This window comes from Humulus lupulus, chromosome 6, assembly GCF_963169125.1.
Source record: "Humulus lupulus chromosome 6, drHumLupu1.1, whole genome shotgun sequence".
NCBI lineage: Eukaryota > Viridiplantae > Streptophyta > Magnoliopsida > Rosales > Cannabaceae > Humulus > Humulus lupulus.
Genome location: NC_084798.1, coordinates 67681260 through 67692418, shown reverse-complemented (window position 1 = coordinate 67692418; position 11159 = coordinate 67681260). Strand labels below are relative to the sequence as shown.

The 11159-nt window shown below is 40.1% G+C and overlaps 1 pseudogene; it reads right to left on the bottom strand.

Annotated features, from left to right (window-relative positions):
- Positions 1-596: 596 nt before the first annotated feature.
- Positions 597-2369, bottom strand: LOC133784063 (uncharacterized; annotated as a pseudogene).
- Positions 2370-11159: the final 8790 nt, after the last annotated feature.

Genomic DNA, 11159 nt, shown 5'->3' with positions numbered 1-11159 from the left:
GACCCGAGTATATCCACAACAGCAAAAAAGCCACAGCCAACAGCAGATCATAAAAAGTTCTGTAATGCTCTTTTTTAATGCAAAACGAATGTCTATAGTATACACTTTTAAAGTCTAGGTATGCAATATGTACCTTACAAATGAATTATTTGCTAATCCATGAACAATTTTAAAAAGTTTAATGGAAGTTTGCCTGAGAACTAATTAGACAAGATAAGGGGAAAAAAACTAAATAAATAAATTCAATACCTTCCAAAAGCCTCCCCACCAAAACCTATAAAAGTTACAAGAGACAGAAAAAGTAAAAGGGAATTAGACGCATGTACAAAAAGTATCATAAGAAACTCAAGTTAACATAGGAACTGATGCAATTCCATTCCAGCCATGTACTTAATAATATTGTTCCTTATAAAGTTATAATACAAATACATATTTATATGTATGCTTTTCTTCCTCCAAGGATACTGTTTAATGCTCCCTCTTTTCCTCTTTCTTGAACTGATACGTGTTTTTTTCTTAGTTTGGTTATAGTTTCATCTTACAATTTGAAACTTGAGAAACCAAATCAAACTAAACAGATGGATTGGTTTGGTCTAATGTTTTACCATTAAACACAGAAAACCAAATCAAGAAAATACATTCATTATTATAAGAGAAAAGCACTAGCTTTTTATTTTCCTTCCTCTTTCCAACTTAGATTTCACGAGAACTTCTAAGATTTCTAGTTGCATGAATTTTTAAGCTTTTTAGCCTAACTAAATAACCATACATACACACCATACTTGAATCATGTGCCATACACACCGCCAAGCTTTTCGAGAAAAGACAGGTGCCATAATTTCCACAAACCTGAAACATATTCAAAAGGTACTGTTAAACTTTACACTGTTCAAAATATATTTCCATAAAACAGAAAAATATTCATATGAGAATCAATTCCAGGTGGGCTCTATCTAATGAAAGTGGCTCTTGTGACTCAATTCATAAAAGCTCAAACCATCCAAACACAATTTTAATTCATTTTATAAGTAAAAATCAAATATTGAAAACAATGCACAGACCAATATCTCATCCAATACAATTATAATTTTCCTGACTGTGTAAAAAAGCCGATAAACAACCTTAATCCCATTTTTAGTTTAGAAAATCTCATGATTTAACTAAACTGATATTCCTCACAATTTCATTGTTGGTGCTGTGTGAAATAACAACAAATGAATAGTATTGAAAATCATGTACGCATGGTGCAAGCCTAAAATACGAAAAATGAAGGAGAAGAAAAGAGGAAGGAGTACGCTGCACAAGGAGGCTGACGAGGATCATTACACCAGCCCAGTCTCTCAATTGCATCCCTGACATGTAGTAAAATCTATAATCATTTTTAAATAGAAGGCACTGAACAGAAGTATCAGATGATATGTAAACTTGTGAGTGTGAATTCATGACAATTGAGATAGGGGGAAAGGGTGAGACTCGCTTGTGAACTTCTTGGTCTCCTCTCCTCTTTGTCATCTCCCATGTCAGTCCATTGTTGGGTTCAAGACCAGGTTGAGAGATCTCCAAACCATGTTTCTTAACTAGCTCAATGTACCTGGTAAATTATGATGGTCCATTGGAAGAATCATTTAATAAAGGGATTCAATGGAGAAAAATGAATGGTCAAACAGAAACTTACTTGTTTCCATTAAAGTGCTCTACTCCCAAATCTTCATCCCATATAAAAATATATTCATAACCTGCTACGATATCAGGATGCAAAAACCTTTTTGCATACCACCTGCAACACGTGTAAAAGTGTCACAATTAGAATAATGAGAAGTTTATATACAGCAAAGAAGGTAAGAACTGATGAAAAATTATCTATATGTTCAAAACCTAATTTAGGTGAGAAACCAAAAAGGCAAAAATAACAATATAATCTTACCATTTTGTTTGCTTTCTGACACTAACATGAATTGCATTCTTTGACCATTCAAATTCATCCCATTCAGTAACCCGGTCATCATAGTGAAAAAGCTTAATCATAAAATCCTCATAAAGCTATGACAAAAATAAGTATTAATATCAATACACTGGTCCCAATACTCCACTAAAATTAGAAAAGCCTAGTTATAACTTGTATACTATAAAAAATACAAGGACTGGACGACCTAGTTAATACCTTCTTAACTACTGCAACAATATTGTTTTTCTAGTCAAGGCCAACTGTGAAAGTCATCAAATACTTTGGTTTTTTCTTGAGATCCTGCATATTTCAAAATTTTCCCATTATATCTATATTTCAAACTGTAGATGGCAGCATTCTCTGGAGATAGCCTCCTCACGAAGGAGTACTTGTCACCAGAAGTAGTGGCATATTCTTTTAGAGATTGCAATTGTAACGTCCTGCGTTTTCGGGTACCTTTAAACGACTCGGGTCGGGATTTTTTCCCGTGGGTTAAGAATATTATTTTAAATAATATTATATTTTGTTTGTAATTATTCCATGAGTTATTGCTAGCCAAAATATGAATTTTGTGATTTTAAAAGTCAAGATAAGACTTTCGGTCCTGGACTGACGCAAAAACCCTGATCGGGTAAAAATCTCGGAAAATAAAATGAAAAATTATGGCAATTATATTTTGGGCATAGAATACATTCATAAAATTTAAATTTTGGTAAAAAATAATAAACCTAAAAGAAAATGGAAATTTTAGGGCATTTTGTGTTAAATGCCTAATTTTACCGAAGTGGGGAATTTTATTCCATGAATAGACCTTAGGTTAAATTTTATTGTGTGATTAATTAAATTAAATGTGAGAGACATTAAATTTAATTATTTAGTGTTAAGTTTTGTTTTTAAAACTTAAAAAGAGTGAAAAAGGTATAGAAAGTCAATTTGGACTTTTCTTCTTGGAAATAATTATTAACCTTTATAAAAAAAATAAAATGGAATGATCAGATATACAATAATGGGTGGCCGGCCATGTGATGTTTGGAAATCCCATTTATTAACTAATTGAGTTTAAATCCTATTTATTTAAAGGTTTGGGATAAAAGCAAGTGGGTAAAACACTTGAGTGTTTTTAGGATAAATTAGAGTAGTATAAACTCTTCTAATCTCCCCCTAAGAATCGACCACTCACTTTCACTCTCTCACTATCATCTTTTTTTTTTAAACTCTCTCAAGTTGTCTCTCAATATTCAACCTCAAGAACACCAAGGAAACTTTGAGGCTAAGTCTTGGTCTAGGAAGGGTTTTCCCTAAGGTAAAGTTTCCTTAATCTAGACTTTTGTAAAGTTTTAAGCATAGAGTTTCAAATAGCTAAATAACTATGTTGTTGGGGGAAGTTGGTTAGAGTTTTTGAAAGGTTTTGAAGGAGTCAAATCTAATAGGAAGGTCCAAACCTTAAGCAAGAACACCAAAAAGGTAAAAAGTTTACTTTTGATGATTTTGTTGTAGGGTTTATAGTTTTAAGCATTATTTTGTATATTTAATTCTTAAAGTTTCTTGTTTGTGATGTAATAAGGTTATGGTAGTTGTTTAATAATTTTTATGATGCTTGTGTATTGATTTTTGAAAATGGGAACCAAAACCCCCAAGGGTTTTGTAGGATACCCTAAAACAAAACATGTTTTCAGCTGTGACTTCCAAGGGGTCAAGCATGTACTGTGATGTTTTTGAGATTGAGAACATAAAATTGAGCTTTTGAAACACTAAAAAATGTTTAGAAATGAGTAAGTTATGCTATTTCAAAGTTTAGGTAAAAAACTATTTATTTCGTCTTCTTATTTTTGGAACCAAGTTTGGACAGCCACTGTATAGGGAAAATGAACCCAGTTTTTTCTAAACTTTTGTGAACATATTTTTGGCATAACCTAGTATTCTACTGTAAAATTTGGTAAGAAAATATTCAACGGTTTGAAAATTATGAACTGTCAAAGTTTGGAAAAAATAAGGACTTGAAAATAAGGTCATTTTTACCTCATTGTTGGAAAATGATTTCACCAATAAAAAATACTCATTTTCACCTAAGATTTTACAAAGACCTAAATTGCATAACAAAAATGGAATTGGGAAATTTTGGTAACAATTGGGTATATAAATTTCAAGTTATGAACTAACGAAGTACGTAGTTAAAAATGTGAAAAATAGGTTGTTGACGATGAAATCTCGTCAACAAAATTAGATCGGAAAATGAAAAGGTAAATAAGGTGATGTTTAAATGAGAACTTAGAATGGACTTATAGAAGGATAAACATATATACACAATGGAGTAAAAACTGTATTGCTTAATCACTTCAGCTTACAATGAATTTTCCAACCCCTTTTCTGGAGGGGTAATGATCTATTTATACTGGAGCTCTAATGGCTCCCCATTCATTGTGGTCCCAGGGGACAAGACTGTACATAGGTACATTGTCAGGGTAGTGGCACAGGTCGTGGTGGAGCAGAAGGTCATGGTGTCGGCCTGGTATGTTGTCAGAGGCGTGAACATAGGTCTTCCACTCTCTCTACCAATCTGTACTTCCACCACCTGCGTGATATAGATGTTAGGGTCACGCTTCTGTCCTCCTCATGGTTGTATGTCCTGCACCCGTACACGTATGGGTACTTTGTATTTGATCGTTATGTTGGTACGTGGCACTTTGGGGGACCGCAGGACCATGGTGGTGTGAGGCCCTTGCACATGGGTACACGAGGCCCTTGGTGCGTGGCCGAGGGGTGTTTAGTGGAGGCCATGTCTCGCGAGGTCCCTACGGGTGTGAGACACTTTAGGGGGCTGCGAGACCATGAGTGTACGAGGCCCTTGGTGCATGGCTGAGGGGTGTTTGGTGCGAGACCCATGATGTAAGGCCTTAGGTGCATGGCCGAGGGGTGCTTGCCGCGAGACCCATTCTGCGGCTGCGTGAGGCACGAGGCCATGGGAATGCCTACGCGAGACGCACCTGGGCAAGGCCCTTAGAACGCCTACGCGAGGCGCACCTGGGCGAGGCCCTTAGGCACGCGAGACGGCTCCACGAGGCGGAGGCTATAGCTGCGTGAGGCGCGAGACGCACTTGGGCGAGGCCATGAGGATGCCCACGCAAGACACACATGGGCGAGGCCCTTAGGCGCACGAGACAGCTTCGCGAGACGCACCTAGGCGAGGCCCTTGGGCGCGCGAGACGGCTTAATGAGACGCACCTGGGCGAGGCCCTTAGGCGCGCGAGACGCCCCCACTAGGCATGGTGCATCATGTGCATATGTGTGAGATGGCATGTCTGGGATGTAGCCAATATCGTGAGGATCGAAGGTTCCATCATTTGACCCGTGGCCTCTTGGGACTTCATCAGGGGTCATTTTGCACAATGCGGTTTATCCTCATTCTAGGCCTTAGGCTCTAGGCTAGCCCTATCTCTAAAACTTAGCTTGCATTGCTCGTTGGGTCACTTCTTTCATCTTCGCAGACCCTTACTCATCTCAACGCGGGATCGTGTGTTTACATGTTATTATTTTTTTTTTTGGTGGATTTTTTGCATCCACACTTGCCCCCCAGTCTACAGGGAGGCCTTTAAGAATTCTTGTAGACTCTTCTCTTCCTTTGTATCATTCTCTTATTCTTCTTCTTCTTCTTTTTTTTTATTATTTTTTTTTATATTTATCATGTTCGAGGTCCTCTGGAACCCACGCGAAAGGGGGTTCGGCAGGTCTCTCTTTGGTGCACCTTGATTGTATCTATAAGGATATATTGACCCCATAGGTTCTAGTTATCCTTTTATATATTTTTGCGCGCGCTTATTATTTTTTGCGAGAAGCGTTCTTCTCGTCATTAGGCATAGTACTATTTTTGCAAGCGTCTACTTTGAGACCCTTTTTGCAAGCATCTTCTTTGAGACCCTTTTTGGAAGAATCTACTTTGAGACCCTTTTTGCAAGCGTCTACTTTGAGACTCTTTTTGCAAGCGTCTACTTTTGAGACCCTTTTTGCATGCGTCTAATTTTGAGACCCTTTTTGCAAGCATCTACTTTTGAGACCCCTTTTTGTAGGTGTCTACTTTTGATACCCTTTTTGCAAGCGTCTACTTTTGAGACCCTTTTTGCAGGCATCTAATTTTGAGGTGATCTCCCCTCGGGTCGGGACTTTCATGGCTAGATGGTCTTCGTTCAATCTCAAACTCGGTCTGCGACCCCTCTAGCACGACGCCCCCTTCTATATGGAATCTTCAGATGTATCGATAGTGGGACGACTAAAGGAAGGTTCACTTTCTTCAACCTCCGAGTTCTTATGGCCTTCTTCCACACGTATGTACTTCTGTGCTCTCTCGAAGAAATCGTCTAAACTTGAAACTTCTCTTTTGAGCATGTTACTCCATAACTTGCTTCTTGGACGAACTCCAGCTGTAATAGCCATCTTGAGCTCCACTTTGGTTAAACTTCCCACCTTTGTTGCTTCTATATTGAACCTATGGATATAGTTCTTCAGACATTCATTCTCGCCTTGTTTTATATTAGCGAGGCTAGTAATTGGCATGACGTAATCACAGGCTGCATGGTGCTGCTGAAGAAATTCATCAGAGAATTGCTGTCATGACTTGATTGTTCCTGGCCTTAACCTCCTGAACCACTTGTACGCCATTCCTTTAAGCGTAACAACAAAGCCATGGCACTTTGCCCTGTTGTTGACCCCTCTTAGCCTCATCAAGTTATTCAAGGAGTCTAAGTGATATTTTGGGTCTGTAGTACCCTCGTACGGAGTCATGCGAGGCTCTCTGAAGCCAGTGGGCATTTACTCAGCCTGGATCTCCCTTGTGAAGGGCGAATCATGGTCAAATTCTTCATCATCTTTGTTCCCCCCAAGTGCAGTGGTAATCTTTCCTCGAGGGCTTCGCATTTCAGTGTCTAGTCCCCTCCTCTTTTTGCTCGAGGAGTCATGCAGGCCCTCAGACTGAACCCTTGCTCCGGTTGTGTTCCTCAGGGGAACCGCGGGGGGTGCGTTTCTTACTTCTGACATCTTCCCATTGAGCTTTTCTCTTAGGCCAGGGGGCACCTCTTTTGAGGTGACTTCTGCTTCGTTCCTACAACCATCGTCTTCTCTCTGCCTTTGCTCCTGGGCGTATTTCGTCGGTCTAGACCCCTCATGGTATTTTGTCTGGGGATTTTTACTGGTGAAAAGTCGGGTTCTCCCATCGTCAAAGAAGGCAGTGTTTTTCCCTTTTTCACGCTCCTTCTCTTTATGCTTAGGAAGGGGTATGCTCGACTTTCCTTACAGTAGGTCGTTTAAGACCTCCTGCATGCTCTCTATCGTGGTTTCCAGCCTTCGAGTCTTTTTATGTAACCCTTGAATCTCATCCTTGTAGAAATGAGTCCTTGAGCTGGAACTTACCGAGTGCACCCTGGGACCCTTGCATGGCCCGTGCGTCGATGGACCATGGTCTCGGTGGCCTAAGCATGGTGCCACTGGGGACCAGTGAAGTGGATGCACCGGCAGCTCTGAATGACCTACGTCGAGCCGGATAGCCGGGGGCAATGCTTCCTTCTCCTCCCTTGGAGGAGGAGGTTCCGCTGGCCTACCTCCATGCTTAAGAAGTAGGGGGTCTTTCTTGGAAGCCTTCCTCTCTACTCCATCCCGGCGAACCTCATCATCTTATGGTTGCAGTAGGCGTTTTGAACGCCTTAGCATTTTTCTTTGTTGGAAGTGATGAAAGAACGTTGGCTTGATGCTTGTTGTTCCCACAAATGGCGCCAAATTGTTGACGGTGAAATCTTGTCAACGAAATTAGATCGGAAAAGTCAAAGGTAAATAAGGTGATGTTTAAATGAGAACTTAGAATGGACTTATAGAAGGATAAACACAGATCAACAATAGAGTAAAAACTGTATTGCTTAATGGCTTTAGCTTACAATGAATTTTCCAACCCCTTTTATGGAGGGGTAATGATCTATTTATACTAGAGCTCTAATGGCTCCCCACACATTGTGGTCCCAGGGGACAAGACTGTACATAGGTACATTGTCTGGGTAGTGGCACGGGTCGTGGTGGAGCAGATGGTCAAGGTGTCGGCCTGGTATGTTGTCAGAGGCGTGAACATAGTGCTTCCACTCTCTGTACCAATCTGTACTTCCACCACCTGCGAGATATAGATGTCAGGGTCACGCTTCTGTCCTCCTCATGGCTGTATGTCCTAAACCCGTACACGTACGGGTACTTTGTATGTGATCGTTATGTTGGTACGTGGCACCTTGGGGGACTGCGGGACCATGGTGGTGTAAGGCCCTTGCACATGGGTGCACGAGGCCCTTGAACCGTGGCTGAGGGGTTTTTAGTGGAGGCCATGTCTCGCGAGGTCCCTAGGGGCGCGAGAAACTTTAGGGGGCTGCGAGACCATGATACGTGAGGCCCTTGCACATGGGTGCACGAGGCCCTTGGTGCATGGCCGAGGGGTGTTTGGTGTGAGACCCATGCTGTAAGGCCTTAGGTGCATGGCCGAGGGGTGCTTGCTGCGAGACTCATTCTGCGGCTGTGCGAGGCACGAGGCCATGGGAATGCCTACACGAGATGCACCTGGGCGAGGCCCTGAGAATGCCTACACGAGGCGCACCTGGGCGAGGCCCTTAGGCGCGCGAGATGGCTCCACGAGGCAGAGGCTATAGCTGCGTGAGGCGCGAGATCATGGGGATGCCTACGCGAGACACACCTGGGCGAGGCCACGAGGACGCCCACGTGAGATGCACCTGGACGAGGCCCTTAGGCGCGCGAGACGCCCCCATGAGGCATGGTGCATCATGTGCATATGTGCGAGATGGGCATGTCTGGGATGTAGCCAATATCGTTTGGATCGAAGGTTCCATCATTTGACCCATGGCCTCTTGGGACTTCATTAGGGGTCATTTCGCACAATGTTGCTTATCCTCATTCTAGGCCTTAGGCTCTAGGCTAGTCCGATCTCTAAAACTCAGCTTGCGCTGCTCGTTGGGTCACTTCTTTCATCTTCGCAGACCCTTACTCATCTCAACACAGGATTGTGTGTTTACTTGTTATTATTTTTTTTTCTTGGTGGATTTTTTGCATCCACATAGGCTTTTCACACTTAGTGTAAAAATGATATTATGGAACATAAGGTAAAAAGTAAAATTTTGCTTATTTCAAGATATAAATTGGTAAGTCTTGAAAACATATTTTCACTAAAATTACCCCTTTGAGTTTAAATATATTATTTTTATTTAAGAGTTTTTATTCTTTTTAAAAATAAGAGATTTAATTTATTAATAGTTAATAAATTAAAAGAGGGTTTAAAACCCTATATTTTGAGAAAATAATTAAATGAATTATTTTTCTAGTAAGTAAAATTTATTAATTGATTTTGGAAAATTAATTTGTGAAGATGGGAAATTTTTAACGGTTTTCCTAATTAAGACAAATTAGGCAATTTTCTTAAAATAGTTTTTAGATATTAAAACCTTAAGAAAAATAAAAGGAAAATTTAAGAGCTTATTTTCATTAAAAATAATGAAGGAATTTTTTAGTATTTTCTAGATATAATACCGACTAAAATCTTACATATTTTAACCGACTAGTCGAAAGTGCGGGTTAATAGCGATATCTTGAAAGAATAAGACTTTTAGCGGATTGTGGGAAAATACCATTGTGATACCCGAGCCTAGGTATCGAGACCTCAGGATAGGTCTCCCCTAGACTTAGGGTTTAGTCTCGAATATTTTGTATGACTTTCCTTAATAGGTTTAAAACCAAATAAGGATTATAAATCCTTACAAATGACTTTTATTAAAATGACCAAACTGCCCAAAATAATAATAATGAATTATGAGTGCCATAATTAATCCGAGTATACTGTATGGATAACTACAGTATTGGCTAAGCGTAACTAGACTGAACGTTGAAGGGTGAAAACCTGCTAAGCGCTAAGGACTCCAAGTAAGTCAACTTATATTGTATGGCTGCAACATGAAACAATTATTGTATTGTATGTTAGTATAGGGATACATGCACATATATACCTTGTCGTAGAAAGTTGCTTAGAGACGTTAGTCTAGTGGGTACTGAGTTAGAAAATATGAACGGTAGATGTCTGTCATACCCTAGACAGCTGATCCCCGTCACACTGCTTGATTTTATTTATGTCCAGTTCATTACCGGAACTAGTGGCCATGAGATGAGGATAAGCTAGTTAAACCTAGGGGCGCCAAAATAAATGGGACCTAGGGGCCCTCATGCTTACTTTATCATTGGACAGTTAGAATCCGAGCAAGTGCTCTGATAAGTTATTCCCAGATAGCAGCCGTAAATATTGGCCATTCAGTGAGAGTGCCTAGAGATACTAGGGGTTGCCAAGATTGAGTGAGGCTGAACACCCTAGGGGCAACTGCTCACCAGCACCACTAATTAACATAGAAGTCTCCGTAAAACCGTGTAAATTGGATTACACTCTTGGAACAGTAGCGATGTCCTAGGTAACACGATAGTTACCATTGTTGAGGATATTTATTGGCGAGATCTTAGTGTGGAGACTCGATTCTCTTTTACAGATTAGCAATTATGTTGGAGGGCGCGCTACACCTGAATTGTTGGAAATTGTAGAGCGTTGGTCTCGAATTATAATGTGATACAATATATCTGCTTGCTCTGGGATTTTCTGAGTGCAGGGATATAATTGTTGATAAGATATAGTTGTGATATAATATATCTGCTTGTTCTGGGATTTTCTGAGTGCAGGATTTTTTCTAGTTATGAATTAATTTATCATTGGTTATCAGGCATGACCATAAGTTTGCCAGGACGCTTTAGCATTCTTGAAATTGATTGTGTAGGGTCTGGATAGGTCCAGAACCCTAATTCTCTACATGGTTTATTTGAAAGTTGATCTTACTAAGCATTTTCGCTTACGTAGTTGTTTCATGTTGTAGGTAAGAGCAAGGGCAAGGCAGTGCAGTGAACGCTGGAGTCTTCCTTGCAAATGTATATGTGGACCGACCTTTTGGGAAGCCGTTTTATTTTCGGAAATGTTGTGTAATTTTCCTAAACTAGGCTCACTCTACTCTTTATAAAATATGTTTTTAACTAAATGTTAAGTATGGCCATACGACTTTTTTTAAAAGTTTTTTTATACGGGTTTTTGAGACATTTTGTTAAATGAAAACATTTATATTTCCGCATTATCGAGTCTTGAAAATCCGAGTCG